This window comes from Bubalus kerabau, chromosome 2, assembly GCF_029407905.1.
Source record: "Bubalus kerabau isolate K-KA32 ecotype Philippines breed swamp buffalo chromosome 2, PCC_UOA_SB_1v2, whole genome shotgun sequence".
Taxonomy (NCBI): domain Eukaryota; kingdom Metazoa; phylum Chordata; class Mammalia; order Artiodactyla; family Bovidae; genus Bubalus; species Bubalus kerabau.
In genome coordinates this window covers 29,641,703-29,656,922 of record NC_073625.1, presented here as the reverse complement: position 1 = coordinate 29,656,922, position 15,220 = coordinate 29,641,703, and the positions used below count along the sequence as shown (strand labels likewise).

Below are 15,220 nucleotides of genomic sequence, written 5' to 3'. Positions count from 1 at the left end.
GTTGTTTTTCAGTTGCTAAGTCACGCGCAACTCTTTTGCGACCCCATGGACTTCTGCTTGCTAGGCTCCTCTGTCCACAGAGTTTTCCAGGCAAGATTTTAACTGGCAGACATTAGCAGAGGAGATAAAACGACGAAAATTGTCATAGAGCTTGGCAGTAGCACCAAGTCTTAAAAACTGGATTTGACTACCAAGAGGGGCTAAAGCATTCATTAGCTTGGATCACAATGGCTAAAGGTCTCATGTGGACCTTCTTGTCACTCATCAAACATCACTGCATAGAACATACCCTCAGTGGCTCATTGAGGCCATTGAGGCCAAAATCTTTCATTTGTTTATCTCATTGATCCTGATTTCATACCCACGTACATGTATTAAAAGATCGAGTTTCACTTCAAATGTTAGAAAATAGATCTGCAGTAAATATCAGTGTGTATACTATCATACGTGAAACAGATCGCCAGTCCAGGTTCGATGCATGAGACAGGGCGCTCAGGGCTGGTGCACTGGGATGACCCAGAGGGATGGGATGGGGAGGGAGGTGGGAGGGGGACTCAGGATGGGGGACACATGTACACCCATGGCTGATTCATGTCAATGTATGGCAAAAACCACCACAATATTGTAAAGTAATTAGCCTCCAATTAAAATAAATAAATTAAAAAAAAAATCAGTGTGTGTGTGTGTGTGTGTGTGTGTGTGTATATATATATATATATTTAAGCCATACAAAAACTCAAGTTCTACTCATCACTGAATGCGGCTTGAACTCTATGTAATTCTAATTACATGTGGTCAACCTACAAAAATGTATCTACTACATGTGCTGTTAGGTAATATAGTAATATCTAGGTCTGGGTCCTGAAAAGGCTTTCCATTTCTCCACTTTGGGGATGGCTTCCTTATTGAACTGCATGAGGTGAAAAACAGAAGGTGCACTGCTCAGAGCGCCTGATCTTCTACTAGAAGACTTTAAGATACTGTCAGGTTTGGTTCATTCCTCTAGACTTCAGTGGCTTCTAAGATATTTAGAGTTTGCAAAGCCCCTTCAGGAAACATGAAACATCCTATTGATTATGTTATCATTTCATAAGTAGTCTCAGCAATAAGACAGGAAATTCATCTAAGTGAAGGACGAAAAGCAGGACAAAATACCCTTGAAAGTGAAAGTTGCTCAGTCGTGTCTAACTCTTTGAGACCTCATGGACTATACAGTCTATACAGTCCATGAAATTCTCCAGGCCAGAGTACTGGAGTGGGTGACTGTTCCCTTCTCCAGGGGATCTTCCCAACCAGGGATCGAACCCAGGTCTCCCACACTGAAGGTGGATTATTTACCATCTGAGCCACCAGGGAAGCCCAAGAACATTGAAGTAGGTAGCCTATCCCTTCTCCAGCAGATCTTCCCAACCCAGGAACTGAACCGGAGTCTCCTCCATTGCAAGCAGATTCTTCATCATCCAAGCTACCGGGGAAGCCCTATCTTGAAATTTGAAGAGCAAAATACCCTTGCTGCTCTTCAAATTTTGATTTCTGGGTAGGAGAACACACAACTAAACTTTATATCAAATTTTAGTCTTTAACTGTACATTTGAGCTTTTAGAGATTTTTTTGTTAATTTCCTTTTCATTGTTAAGCTGATATTTTAAAGACTTCAGAAACTAATGCTATTATAAAATAATTTCAAGATAGGAAAATAGCATTTATCTTCAATGTCATTTGCTACAATGCAACATCAAAATTCTATTTTAATGGTTATTCTGAGACCTTAGAAATTAAAACACTGTGTTTACCTTTTTCAAGATAACATAATCAAACACAGAAGCACAATAAAAGTCTAGCAGAGAGAAACCTGTTTGGTACAGGACTGTATTGTATAACACATCACACAGACGAGAGCATAAATTAATTCAGCTATTTCAAGTCCTTAAAGCATCTGCTTTCTCTCCAGTTAGATCTACACAATGAGATGGTAAAATTCAGGCTTAGGTGTTTAACAATGATTTCCATAATGGTGGTTTTCTTATTTTACTCTTATTATAGGAGTTATTTGCAAGACAGCTTGTACAAATTGGCTGATTCACTCATGTGATTGAGTGTAATAAGTAGAAACTACTATAGATTGTTAACATGAAGGTTGATAACCAGAATATCATGTAATTCTTCACACAATTAGTAAGACGGGTGGTGCAGAAACTCTCAGGTTCTAAACAACAATTTACAGATTTCCAGTAGATCTGCATGAATTTTTTTGTGTTATACCTCATTTTTTTGGAGTATGTTTATCGATACCAGTTTTATATAATTCAGTGAAGTAATCTATAAGTATAAAAGCATTTTTATTTTGGGTATCACCATGGTCCATGTAAACACTCAGCAGTCAGAAAGTGCATCTGCAGGAAGCACTCCAAGTCACGTGGTGACGTTTACCGGCCTGAAGACACGTATTTCATTAAACACTGGCAGCGTGTGCTCAAGTGGTCCAGTGACTGTGGAATCTGTGACTGCTGGGCATGTGGAGTAAAAATAATGTGGAAGTTTAAATCGATCAAAAAAGCTATTACCCACCAATAAAAACACTTGTTTTTTTTTTTTTTAAGTTAAATATCATGCCAAAAACCTTCCAGAATTATACCACTCCACCAAATTGCTCTTGTCAGGGTCACTAATCATCTCCAATTTGTGAAATTCACTAGCCAAGTCTCAGTTGTCATCTTACTTGATCATGCCTCCTCCTCTGATACAATTTCCCCTTTTAAGCTTCCAGCACACGGCGCCCTCTTGCTTTTCCTCCTGTCTCTCTAGATACGTCTTCTCAGGTTCATTGATTGGTTTCTCCTCTGCATCCTGACCTCTCAATCTTGGAATGTCCCAGGGATCTAGATACCCATGGAGAACCAGCCACTTCTTGTCACCTCTTCCTTTCCCACCCTGTCCAAAGCCATCATCTTCTCGCACTTGGTTATTGCACTAGCTTCCTACTTAGTTCCCTAGCTTCCACCCTTCCCTTGCAGATTTCTCTCAATAGAGCAGCCAGAGTATAAGTGCCTTTTATAGTGTAAGAAGTGCCTCTCTGATCTCATCTTCCAGTTGCTCTCTCCTCTCTCTTGGCTGCAACTGGGTCAGGCTCCTTGGTGTACCTCGAACAGGGAAGCCTTGGCTCCTTGGGGGCATTGGTGGGGGGCACTTCCTTCTGCCTAGATGAGGGTTCCCCCAGAGATCCATATGGACAGCTCCTCACTCCTTCATGTTCTTTGCTCCACATTTAAAATTCTGAGCCGCAGTATCCTTAACACATTCTCCACATCTTCCTTACTCTGTTGTATTTTAAAAGCACTCTGTTACTTTCTCACCTACTACGTAATTACTTATTATGTTTATCTTCTATTGTTTGTTTCTTTTCATGGGAATGTAAGCTCTTTGGGGGCAGAAATTTTGATCAGTGTTGTTCACTGATGTATTCCAAGAACTCAGAGCAGCACTTTGCTCTTAGAAGGTGCTCTGATTGCATCTGTCTGAGTGAATGGTGGTGCTATGAATATCTCTAGAGAGACAAGGAACTCAGTCTTTCTAAGTCAAGAATTGAAACATGTCCTGTGGTGCACCAAATGCCAGAGGAAAGAACAGTTTCTTGCTTAAGAGATGAAGTAGGAGTTAAAACTATTTATGCCTAATGTAAGGAAAGCACCTTTCAAGTAACAGCGACAAAGAGTTGATTGCTTTTTTCTCAGTAATTCTCCTAATACCAAGCATTGTCAGGTTCATAGATGAGGATAAGGTTTTCCATTTGATATATTTAGAAGTCAAATAAGATTTGTGTGTGTGTTGGAAAGGAAGAGGGATGTCTTTTCCTAAGGGCTGAGCTACGTGACTATAGCATAGGACAGATTTACTGACCGTGGGTAAAGAGAACATGGAGAAGGCAATGGCAGCCCAGCCCAGTGTTCTTGCCTGGGAAACCCCATGGACAGTATACTAAGTCAGTTTCAGTAATCATGCAAGGTCAAACTTCAACTTCTATAAAATACTCTATGCCACAGCACTTTCATATTCCTATGAGGCAGATTTCTGTTTTCCACTCAAAGTTGGCTCATTCAAGACTTGCACAGTTTAGGGACTCCAGTAAACATTCTGATTCTTCTTTTTTCGACATATTTCTATTGCCTATGAATGCCCAGGTTTCCCAGTTCTTGGCTTCAAGACTTTTATTCAGTTCATTTCAGTTCAGTCACTCAGTCGTGTCCGACTCTTTGCGACTCCATGAATTGCAGCATGCCAGGCCTCCCTGTCCATCACCAACTCCTGGAGTTCACCCAAACTCATGTCCATGGAGTTGGTGATGCCATCCAGCCATCTCATCCTCTGTCATCCCCTTCTCCTCCTGCCCCCAATCCCTCCCAGCATCAGAGTCTTTTCCAATGAGTCAACTCTTCGCATGAGGTGGCCAAAGTATTGGAGTTTCAGCTTTAGCATCAGTCCTTCCAAAGAACACCCAGGACTGATCTCCTTTAGAATGGACTGGTTGGATCTCCTTGCAGTCCAAGGGACTCTCAAGAGTCTTCTCCAATGCCACAGTTCAAAAGCATCAATTCTTTGGCACTCAGCTTTCTTCACAGTATTAGGAATACAATATTCATTGAATTGGAAGTGCTTTGTTTAATACTCTTTAAACTGGAAGTTCGTTGTTTATTGCTCTCTCTGATTCCTTTTTGCTACTGTTCATGGTAGCATGAGGAAGGAATAATCTGAAAAATTAACAAAACATATCTACACAGATACCCACTTTGTGATTTCAAACAGCAGTTCCTAGAGCAATACTGATCCCCGGAAAAGAAATGTTACAAATGTGCTCAGCTACCTTTTATAAATATAAAGTTTATGATTATTTCTGGAAAAATTCCATGGTGGCTCAGTGGTAAAAATCTGCCTGCAATACAGGAGATGTGGGTTTGATCTCTGGGTCAGAAAGATCCCCTGGAGGAGGAAAAGGCAACCCACTCCAGTCTTCTTGCCTGGAAAATGCCATGGACAGAGGAGCCTGGAGGGTTATAGTCCATGGGGTGGCAAAGAGTTGGACACAACTGACCACAGTAAATACCTAAAATAAATAATGCATTAAAAACCATGTTTCTCTCTCTCTCTCTCTCTTTTTTTTAGTTGCATGCAGGTATTTTTGTTTGAAAACCTTGGAATTCTTAAAATAGTCTCGTTGCTGATTTTGAAAAATGTGAATAAGGGTATAAGAAGCAGAAGAAATATTGTTATCAGTACTACTCTGAATAATATTATTAAAGCAGAAAATGTTTTAAATAGTTGCCATTTCAGATACATAATAAAAATGAACAGATATAACCCCAACCATGAGATTTAATTCACATTCATACACATACTTGGGTTGGTCTATGGAGGAAATATATTTTACGTTGAAATTATGTATTTCTTTGAAATGTAGTTCAAAGTGAGGAAGAGAACTTTAAACATTTTCTTTCACTTTTAACTCCTTACATGTCTCAAAACAAACACCTGAACATATGTAAAAATACGTGAATTCATAGCTGCAATCAGTAAGGTCTTTATTCATTGAGAAATTGTGTTTCAATATCCCTCTTGTTAGACATTTCCTTGGATGTTTATCTTGAAAATACTACTCAAAGCTCAAATAAGTTTTACTCAAAGTCACATTCATCTTTCATAAATCATTTCAGAAATCATACTCCTTCAATATTTAAGTCAGGGCAAACATAACACTATATAATTCATGGAGAATTTATATATATATAAGCTAGGATATATATATATATAGATAGATAGATAGATTAGTTTGTGTGTATATATACACACCTACATATAAATTAGCATGTGTGTATGTGTGTATATATATATCAGTTCAGTTTGGTTCAGTCGCTCAGTCATGTCTGACTCTTTGCAACCCCATAAACCACAGCACGCCAGGCCTCCCTGTCCATCACCAACTCCTGGAATCCACCCAGACCCATGTCCATTGAGTCAGTGATGCCATCCAGCCATCTCATCCTCTATCGTCCCCTTCTTCTCCTGCACTCAATCTTTCCCAGCATCAGGGTCTTTTCAAATGAGTCAGCTCTTTGCATCAGGTGGCCAAAGTATTGGAGTTTCAGCTTCAACATCAGTCCTTCCAATGAACACCCAGGACTGATCTCCTTTAGGATGGACTGGTTGGATCTCCTTGGAGTCCAAGGGACTCTCAAGAGTCTTCTCCAACACCACTATATATATACTAGCACAGCTAGCTATCATTCTAAAGATATTTTCCACAGGAGAAAAAGTCCATCACATGCACTCACTTGTATCTAGAGGGTGGATGTTCACAGTGATGCCTGATGTATCTATTTTTGGAGGAATCGTGTCCATCTCTCTTCATTCTTTACCCTCAGTAATCGGTAAAAGGGACCATCATTCTCGGCACAGGAAATGCTTCTTCTGGTTGCTACCCCAAGTGACTCACCTTCCTAATAATTTCACTAAATTCCAAATCTAGCTATCTTTTTGTCCTTGACCCTTGGTCCTCAAAGTTGTGAATTCTGCTCTTCTAGCATCCTTTATCTTTCTTTCGTGGCTCTTATTATAGTTTTAATTATATGACTATTTGGCCAATTACCTTTCAATAACTATCTCCTACTGCACAGGGTGGGGGGATGGCTAGTTCTCAGGGTCTGTCACAGAGGCCAGAACAGACTACTGAGTAGCCTCTTAAATGATTACTGATCAGATGACTAAAGATTAATGGTGCCAGAAACGTTAAAAGATTCAGAAGATTGGTATTTAGAATTTCACTCTTTATATCCTACTATTCAGATACAGTTATATTTACTATAATTATGACAGTCATTCAATGAGTGGGACCTTTATGCTGTCCCCCAAAACAACTCCATTCCTTGTTTTTGTATTTTTTAATGGACTATTAGAGCTTGGTACGTTTAACACTTGGCTGTGCTTATGTTTAAGAAGAGTGTTCTTACATGTAAATCAGAGAGGAAGGAAATTAGGAATTTACTAGTAAAACCTATTGGCATTTTAAGTGACCACGGATGATTTTAATACCTTGAGTGATTTCATATTTATTGAGTGAAATATTGTCATAAGGATCTTTTTATATTGTTTCAGTCATTTCTTTGTTTTCTAGTTAGTTCTGAAGATGTTCACATATTTTAGAGTTGAATGGCTATCATCAAAAAGATAAGAAATAACAAGTCTTATTGAAGATGTGGAGAAAGGAAACCCTTGTGCATTGCTGGTGGAAATGTAAATTGGTGCAGCCTCTATGGAAAACAGTATGGAGGCTCTTCAAAAAATTAAAGTCATTTATTTCTCAAAGACCTCTTCCACTGTCTCTTATGAATCACATGGGGTTTCTGGCTTAAAACTTTGTGTTCTGCCTATGGTCCGTTTTTTTTTTTTTTTTTTTTTTTTTTTTTAACAAAATGTTTATCACTTAGCCTTTGCCTACAGCCATCACATTGTACATAATGAGCACCAATGAAACAGGTGATTTGTGAACTACTGTTAGAAGGAGAATCGGAGGGAAAGGATTTTTTGAGAGAAATAACTAGACTGACTTTGGATCTCTGTTCCATGGCTGGCACAGCAAGCCATACCTTTTCTTCCTAATGAGTCTGGAAAGGTTGCCAACTCTGCCTTTTGTCTGGGAAAACACAGGGCTATTTATGTCTGAACACCATACACTGAGTTTACTTCCATTGGTTGACATGATCATCTTTCCTGGTCCCTCAAGCCTGAGGCGAGAGCAAAGTGAATGTACTTGCTATATGATAGAGGAGTGTGGTGTATGGGGAGCCTATATACCAAGCTTGTTTATTTCAACAAAGCAACTCTGGCTTCAAGGGATTAGACAGGAGGGTAGAAAATATGGATGTCAAGAGTGATCAGGACAGAGAAATTCTAGTCAAGAATGTTGCAGTGACTTTTAAGCGGGGGCCAGGGGGGATATTGAAGTTGTGTGTGTAGGGAGACTCAACGGTGATTAAGTTGGTATGAAGGAACATTTGAATGCTTGTTTAAGATTCTGATTCTGAATAACTCGGTGACACAATTATTAAAACAGAGCCCTGGGGAAGAAGAGCAGGTTGGGAATTGGAAGATGATGAGTTTTAGAAGTACTGAGTTTGAAACACGCTAAAGATATTCATATGGGGTGTTGGACCATTTCCTTACAAATGTGAGGCTGGAACTCATGAAAGAGATGAGGGAAAGATGCATAGATTTTAAGATTTTCACAAAGGAGGATAAAGATGAACTGAGGGGAGATTTGATACAAGGAACAGAACCCAAGGGAACACCTTTAAGATCAGGCAAAGAAAGATTCACCTGTCAGTGGAATTCAGGAGTGATCAGAGCCTGGAGGAAAATACTGCAGTGCCACAGGAGGCAAAGGAGAAGAGACTTTAATGGTCAGGGAACTGACAGTGTCTAATGCCAGAAATCAAAAAGCCTCTTCCTCACATTTGTTTATAGATGTTACTCTTTTTTAATTATTTAATAATTGGTTTCACAGCTTTAGTAACAACGGCATGAAGAAATTCAAAGTTATTCTCTGTGTTAGGCTTGGCGTGCTGTGATTCATGGGGTCGCAAAGAGTCAGACACAACTGAGCGACTGATCTGATCTGATCTGATCAGAACATCACAATTTCTTCGATGAGTTTATTATTTACAGTTCAAATGTTTTGATAGGCTTTGCCTGGAAACCTAGGAAATATATTTTCTTTGAATTCTGTGATTTAAAATAAGGGACTTTTGGCTTGTACTGAATTTTTAGACTAAGTGTAAAATGAAAAAAAAAAAAAAAAGAAAAAAGTTATTTGGTATAATCCATCATTCATCAAACCTCCTAAAAAGATAGTGCTGCCTGTCAGCTTTTCCATTTTAGCATTTTGAAATAACTCTATGGATAAAACAAACAAACAAAAAAATTAGAATGAAAATTTGATTCAGGAATCTGCCAAATGATCATGAAAAATCACTGGATTCCCCCCGCCCCCCACATGATATCAAACTGTTAGTGTGAAAATTAAGGAACAGTTGTGTGTATGTAAATTTTTTTAATAAATTTTAAGAAATGTGTTATTAAGTTACAGAGTGAAGTCTTTATATTAAACATAGGTAGTCCTTACTTCGCACAGGATAACATTAACTGGGAACTCACACATATCAAACCACTGCTGTGGTCCTGTGCCATTGAGAGGCTTGCCTATATGTTATAAAATCGCTTTTCACTAAAATTAATATTGTCTTCTCAATATTAGCAGCTGAGAAATATATTTAAATTTTTTTCATTATATACAATGTTTATCTTAAATTTAAGGCATGGAAGATGCTGGCATTTACTCAGCCATTTGAAAGATAAAGGAATAATATAAAAATATCCATGTACCCACGATTCATCTTAAAATATAAGCCATTATGAATTCAATTAAATTCTGTGGTACACGCCTCTGATCAAAATATCTTCCCTATGTCCCCCAAGGTAACCAGAATCTGAGAATCATATTTTTTAAGTGCATCTTTTATAATACAGGTTTTTAATTGATGCTTCTTTTTTTCTTTAAGGTGAAAGCAATTCTTTCCTATGTCTGGTTGTGAATTTTTAACTTGAAAAGTTGTTTTGGATTTTTCAATGTCTTCTACCTTGAGACTGATCAGTAGTCAGAGTGTCAGAGTGTAAAGTTTTAAACCTCAAGCTCCATATGCTTCATGTATAGGATGGTGGCGGCAGTCTTTAAGAAGCAAAGACTGAAGCAATATAAAAAGACCCTTAGGACAATATTCACTCAATAAATATGAAAATGCCTAGGATATTAAAAGTAGTTATTTGTGGTCACTTAAAACACCATTTGCATTTACTAGTAACCTCTTAATTTGTTTCTTTTTGATTTATATGTAAGATCATTCTTCTTAAATTAAAAAGCACGTCATGTGTTAAGTGAAAGAAGCTATAATGTTCATTAAAAAACGCAAACTGGTCTTCTGCCAAGTGTTTTTACATGTAATTTTTGTATGCTCTTATATAGTCATTCAGAATGTTGATTAGGAAAAGGATGTACATGATTTAGGCACAAGTGATTTTTAACCTCAATGCTTTTTGTTTAATTTCAATATACAAAATAGGTAAAATATTATGAAGAGGATAAAACTCTCACTGCAATCAAATTTTCTTACCTTAGCATAAATATTATCGCTTCGTTTCCAGGCCAGTTTTTACACAAACTATGGCTAGTAAGTGATGGATCTCACCATGTGAGACAAAGTGCAAATGCCAACTTTAATTTTGGAATATAAAATTCATCCATTCATTTTTAAAGTAAAGTAGCTTGAACACTAAAATGAAATATATTTTATACTGAAAACTAATAGTCATCTTAAAAAAAGTTTTTTTCTTTTTTTACAAAGTCAACTTTCATTATTTTTTCTACAAAAAATTGTCTGTCACCGAATTTACCATTTCACTCAGCTTCTCAGTCTTTTACTTGGTTTTTAAAAGTTTCTCATCATAAGCCACAGTCTTTTGTGATATCAATATAAAGTTTAGAACTTGTTTATATGTACTTTTGGTTTTATTTTGCTTTGAATGAAGTCATATTTGATATAAAAAGAAAATTTCAGTGATTTAATTTTACGCCCCACATCAATAGTAAATTGTTGTTTTGCAGCAAATAATTTATAAAATAGTTTATATTTTATAAGTAAAATAATTTATATTTCAAATTATAAAACATTTATAAATAAACAGAATGAGTTTATTTATTTAAAATTTTATTTAATTAAATAAAAATACTAAAAAATTTATATTTCAAAGATTTTTATTCAAAGCAATTTAATTTTTTTTAAATCTCAACCGCTAAGAAGTGATACTCTGTAAGCTGTTTACTTCTTCCCAAAGTTATCATTTTACTGCCCTGTACAGTCAGGGATAATGACCACTTCTTACATCAGAAAGAGGTGTGGATCTCTTAGCTTGACATTTAGCATCCTTCTTGAATTAGTGCAAAACTTCCTCCTTAATCTCCAACACTCCCCTGCTGAATGCTTCAGTACAGACCCACTGTTCTGGACTATTCACAGATGTCCCCATGAAGGTCAACCAGATGCCAGACAATACCTTCAAACACTTGGCTTTGCTGGTACCACAAGGATGTGGTTTCTAGTCTAACTGCACATTTACTCAGCCATATTTGTTTGGGGATAGATTTTCATGCTTCTCTTTTCTTTTCTCTTTAAGAGAATATTTTGGCTACGCCCTGCGGCTTGTGGGATCTTAGGTCCCCACTCAGAGGTTGAACCCATGGGGAGCCCAGGCCCTCAGGAGTAAAAGTGCTGAGTCCTAATCCCTGGACTGACAGAGAAGTCCCAGTTTTCTGTCCTTAACCATGATCTTTAATCCCAGTATAATAAAATTTTTTTTAAAGTGAATACTTTCATAGTAAAACATATAAATGTGGAATAGAAAATAGTTTTGATTTACAGATCAAAACTGTATTTGTTAACCATATTTGGTTGTATGCTCATTAAATTTGCAGACAGTGTACCTATACATAACTTTTTCAACATTCTTAGGTATTTTTAACACTAGGAATTTGTTCTAAAGTTGAGTGTTATGTGGTTTTAAAATATTTAAATGGTCAGGTCGAACACTGCTTGGAGCTAAATTCGAAACCAACCAAATTTCTTAGGTTTGCAAAATTGAACAAGAGAAGTACCACTGAGCTGAATGCATGTCAAGAGCAACGGCTCCACTAGAATTAAACCAATTCAAAGTTGTGCTTGGACCAGGATTTGTATCAGGTCAAAGTAACCAAAACACAGTGCTTTAATAACACAAGCTGTACATGTGTTTTTCCATTAAACTAAATTCACTTTCTTTTTTCAAGCCCAAATTTATCTTCAAAACAAGAGATTAGTGTTTCTGTCCTATCTTTTCTAATACTGGATTGACCTTTCAGTAGCAAGTACATTATTTTATTTAAGCTGTATCAAGTTACTAACGCGATTCTTTTCACTGACCTGCATCTTGTTTTGATCACCAAGTCATAACTTTTGGTTCATTATACCACTGGCCCATGCTTGTCTTTCTCTGTAACCTTCATCCCACTTTTGATTATTTGATTATTTGATTATTATTTCTCAGTGAAGTATAGAAACTGAGAAATTGTTATGATTCCAAATAGCGCTCTCGTAGCTTGGACTAACCATTTTCTTATTACCCTTTGGCTACTATTTTTAACTTGTTTTATAGCTTTCTATTATGTAATGAGATGGAATGGTACACTTTGAAAGCTCTTGATATGAGAGCCAACCTGCCATTGGCTATTTTCTAGGGATGTAAAATAGATACCGTGGCAACGCTGGGGATCAGTGTCCTCACCTGTACACTGGGAACACACTGCCTGCATGACCAACCCCATATTAATAGGAATGCCACCCTACCTTAAGACAGATGATCCAGGAAACCAGTTATTGAATGTGAAACATCTATGCATGGGGTGAAATAAAAACACAGTCTATTATCTCTGATAATCCTGAGTATTAAATAAAATTACAGGTGTGGGTATTTTGCAGGTCGAGTTTTAGTTTCTAGGACAAAGTCGAGTTAAAGAAGTCATATTGAACAGTCCTGATTCCTCACCCTCTGCACCAGATGGTCTCCTCTTACTTCCAGTGCTCTGCACTCATCTTTGTCCCCTTCTTCTTCTCAGTTATTTTTCGTGTAAATGTAACATTTGCTGAAGGAAGTTTACAAATCCCATCTTCCTTCCAGCCACTCAAAACACACACTACTTCACAACCCAACCCATTTGACTGTCACACAACAGCTCGAGGTCAAGCTTTTCTGAAGAAAATTGACTGCTGAGGATTCCTTTACCCTCAGTATACATTACAAGTAATGTTACTTTTCAATGCATACAATGTTCCCTAGGAGTGTGTCAGTTGAGCAGGCCAAAAAAAAAAAAAAAAATCTGTAAGTTTATTATTTTTCCACCAATATATTTGACACCACTTTTGGAGAACGAACAAAAGGCATACTGTCAAGCAGATAGACCTGGACAAAATGTTACTGTTTGTTCCACATGAGCACAGAAGTATATTTAAGCAAAGAAAGCCACTCCATGACTCTCCTGGGACTGACTTCCTTTAGCTGAATTATACCAACATGTTCACACCACTTGCTTCAGACTGTGTTGGAATTTAAAAATGCAGACTTCTATTTGCCAATTGCTTCAATACCCCAGCGATAAAAATTCACGTTAGGATTGAACCTGGCTTTAAAGTATCACAGAACAAATGGAAGTTTATTGCAAAAATGTGTGTATACATGAAATTATAGTCAGAGATGTGAAAATAAGGGGTGCCCTTGTTTGACAGATTCTGTACTTCTACAGGACAGCCTCAAAGTCATCAGAAGTCACTTGACTTGGGATTAGGTTTCAAATCCAGGCTCAGTGACATTCATGAAACTTTTGGCAAAACGTGGGCCAAGTTTCGAGCAAGGCTGGGCAGAATACTTCTTTCATGTGGAACCTGTGTGAAACTCAGTGGTTTTGGCTACCTTTCTCCTTGAGTTTCACATTCAAACAAGCCAAAGTTTCAAAGTAAAATTAAGAGGCAAAAGAAAACAAAAAAACCCAACAGAACAGGAAAAAAATGGCTTGCTCAAGAATGGAATGGCCTCTGTCACATTCCAAACACATTTCAGCCATTGGATTCTGCAACTGAACTGCTGCTGCTGCTGCTAAGTCGCTTCAGTCGTGTCCGACTCTGTGGGACCCCATAGACGGCAGCCCATCAGGCTCTCCCGTCCCTGGGATTCTCCAGGCAAGAACACTGGAGTGGGTTGCCATTTAACTAGCATTTAACTAGCATTGCCTTTTTAGCAGCACATTTCTCCTCAGCAATGCCAAATCAAGAATGCCCAGTATTAAAGGGATGAGTATTCTAGACCCCCACCAAAGGTAGTGAAGGATATGCTCAAAATGACCAGAGGATTTTAAGTTTTGACTATACACACATCACAGAAATGAGATGATTCAAAAGCTCTATAATGCAGATCTGAAGAGAGAAAGTTAGTAATTAACTGTCCAGCTTTGGGAAATTAAAAAAAAAAAAAAATTAGACTGAACAGCTCTAGGTTTTCCTACAATGTCAGTCCCAGTTCTAGAGATCATAGTGCATCTGCTTCTAATCCAGAGGGACGTCTCCCATAACTTACTCCCTAGCTCCACCCTCTGAACCTGAGTCCAGTGGCCACTGGCTTCCTTCCTTGTCAGCACGATGCAGAGCACAGGGTGCGTCCTGTATCAGCTCTGAGGAGCCAGGGCCCCTGCCTGGCACTTAGTCTCCTGACAGGCTTAGGCTCGTCCTACTGTTCACCTTCACCAGGACGCAAGGCCAGATGGCCAGGAGACGACAAACTCAGTATCTGGCTGAGGACTTTGAAAATACCCTTTGTTTGCAGTAGAGAAGAAAAGAGTGACAGACAAATGTGGTATACCCACGAATTTTCTCTAAAACAAAGAGAACATCTAAAAGTTGACTGAACGGCTAGAAAGCGCTACACTCTGCCTATTTTAGGAAATACATTTTTTTCATTCCTTATCCCTCATTCAGCAGAAGTTTCACTAGCATAACAGATTTCTGGCTACAGAGAATTTTTTTTTCTCCTTTCCTTTTTTTCTAGTTTTCCTTTTTAAAATGTTCCTTTATTTCTTTAAAAAATTTTTTTCTTCTTTTTTGAAAAAAAAAAATTACCCGGAAGATGTGTGTTTAAAATGCATGCTTTCTTTCGACATATGGTGAGATACCAATAAACTTCTTTGGAAATAAGAATCTCTAAATTCCAAGGATTTCAGTGTCCATGTTAAAAAGCAACAATAAGGCCCCAAGGCATATGGCAATTTAGAGGCACTTACTTACATGAGGGGTTGATAGTCTGGTTTGTGCACCATTATTTCCTGCTTGATTTTAGACATCTGCTGAGTGGAGCAGAGAGCTGTCATAAACTCTGTGATGGTCAGAGAAACCTGCCATAGAATAGTCTTTGCTTTTCTGCTGAGGGGAGGGGGGGTCCCTGTACTAATAAAACCTAACACAAATCAGTGAGAGAAAACCAAAACCCAATACATTATTCCATGAAAATGATATAAACGCCTTAAACAAAAAAGACTTTTTAC

At 37.8% G+C, this 15,220-nt stretch overlaps 1 protein-coding gene across 31 annotated transcripts in view; it reads right to left on the bottom strand.

Moving 5' to 3' along the window:
- SORBS2 (sorbin and SH3 domain containing 2) overlaps window positions 1–15,220 on the bottom strand; it is a 212,118-nt gene that overhangs the window by 161,030 nt on the left and 35,868 nt on the right. The gene's annotated exons all lie outside the window — the stretch shown is intronic.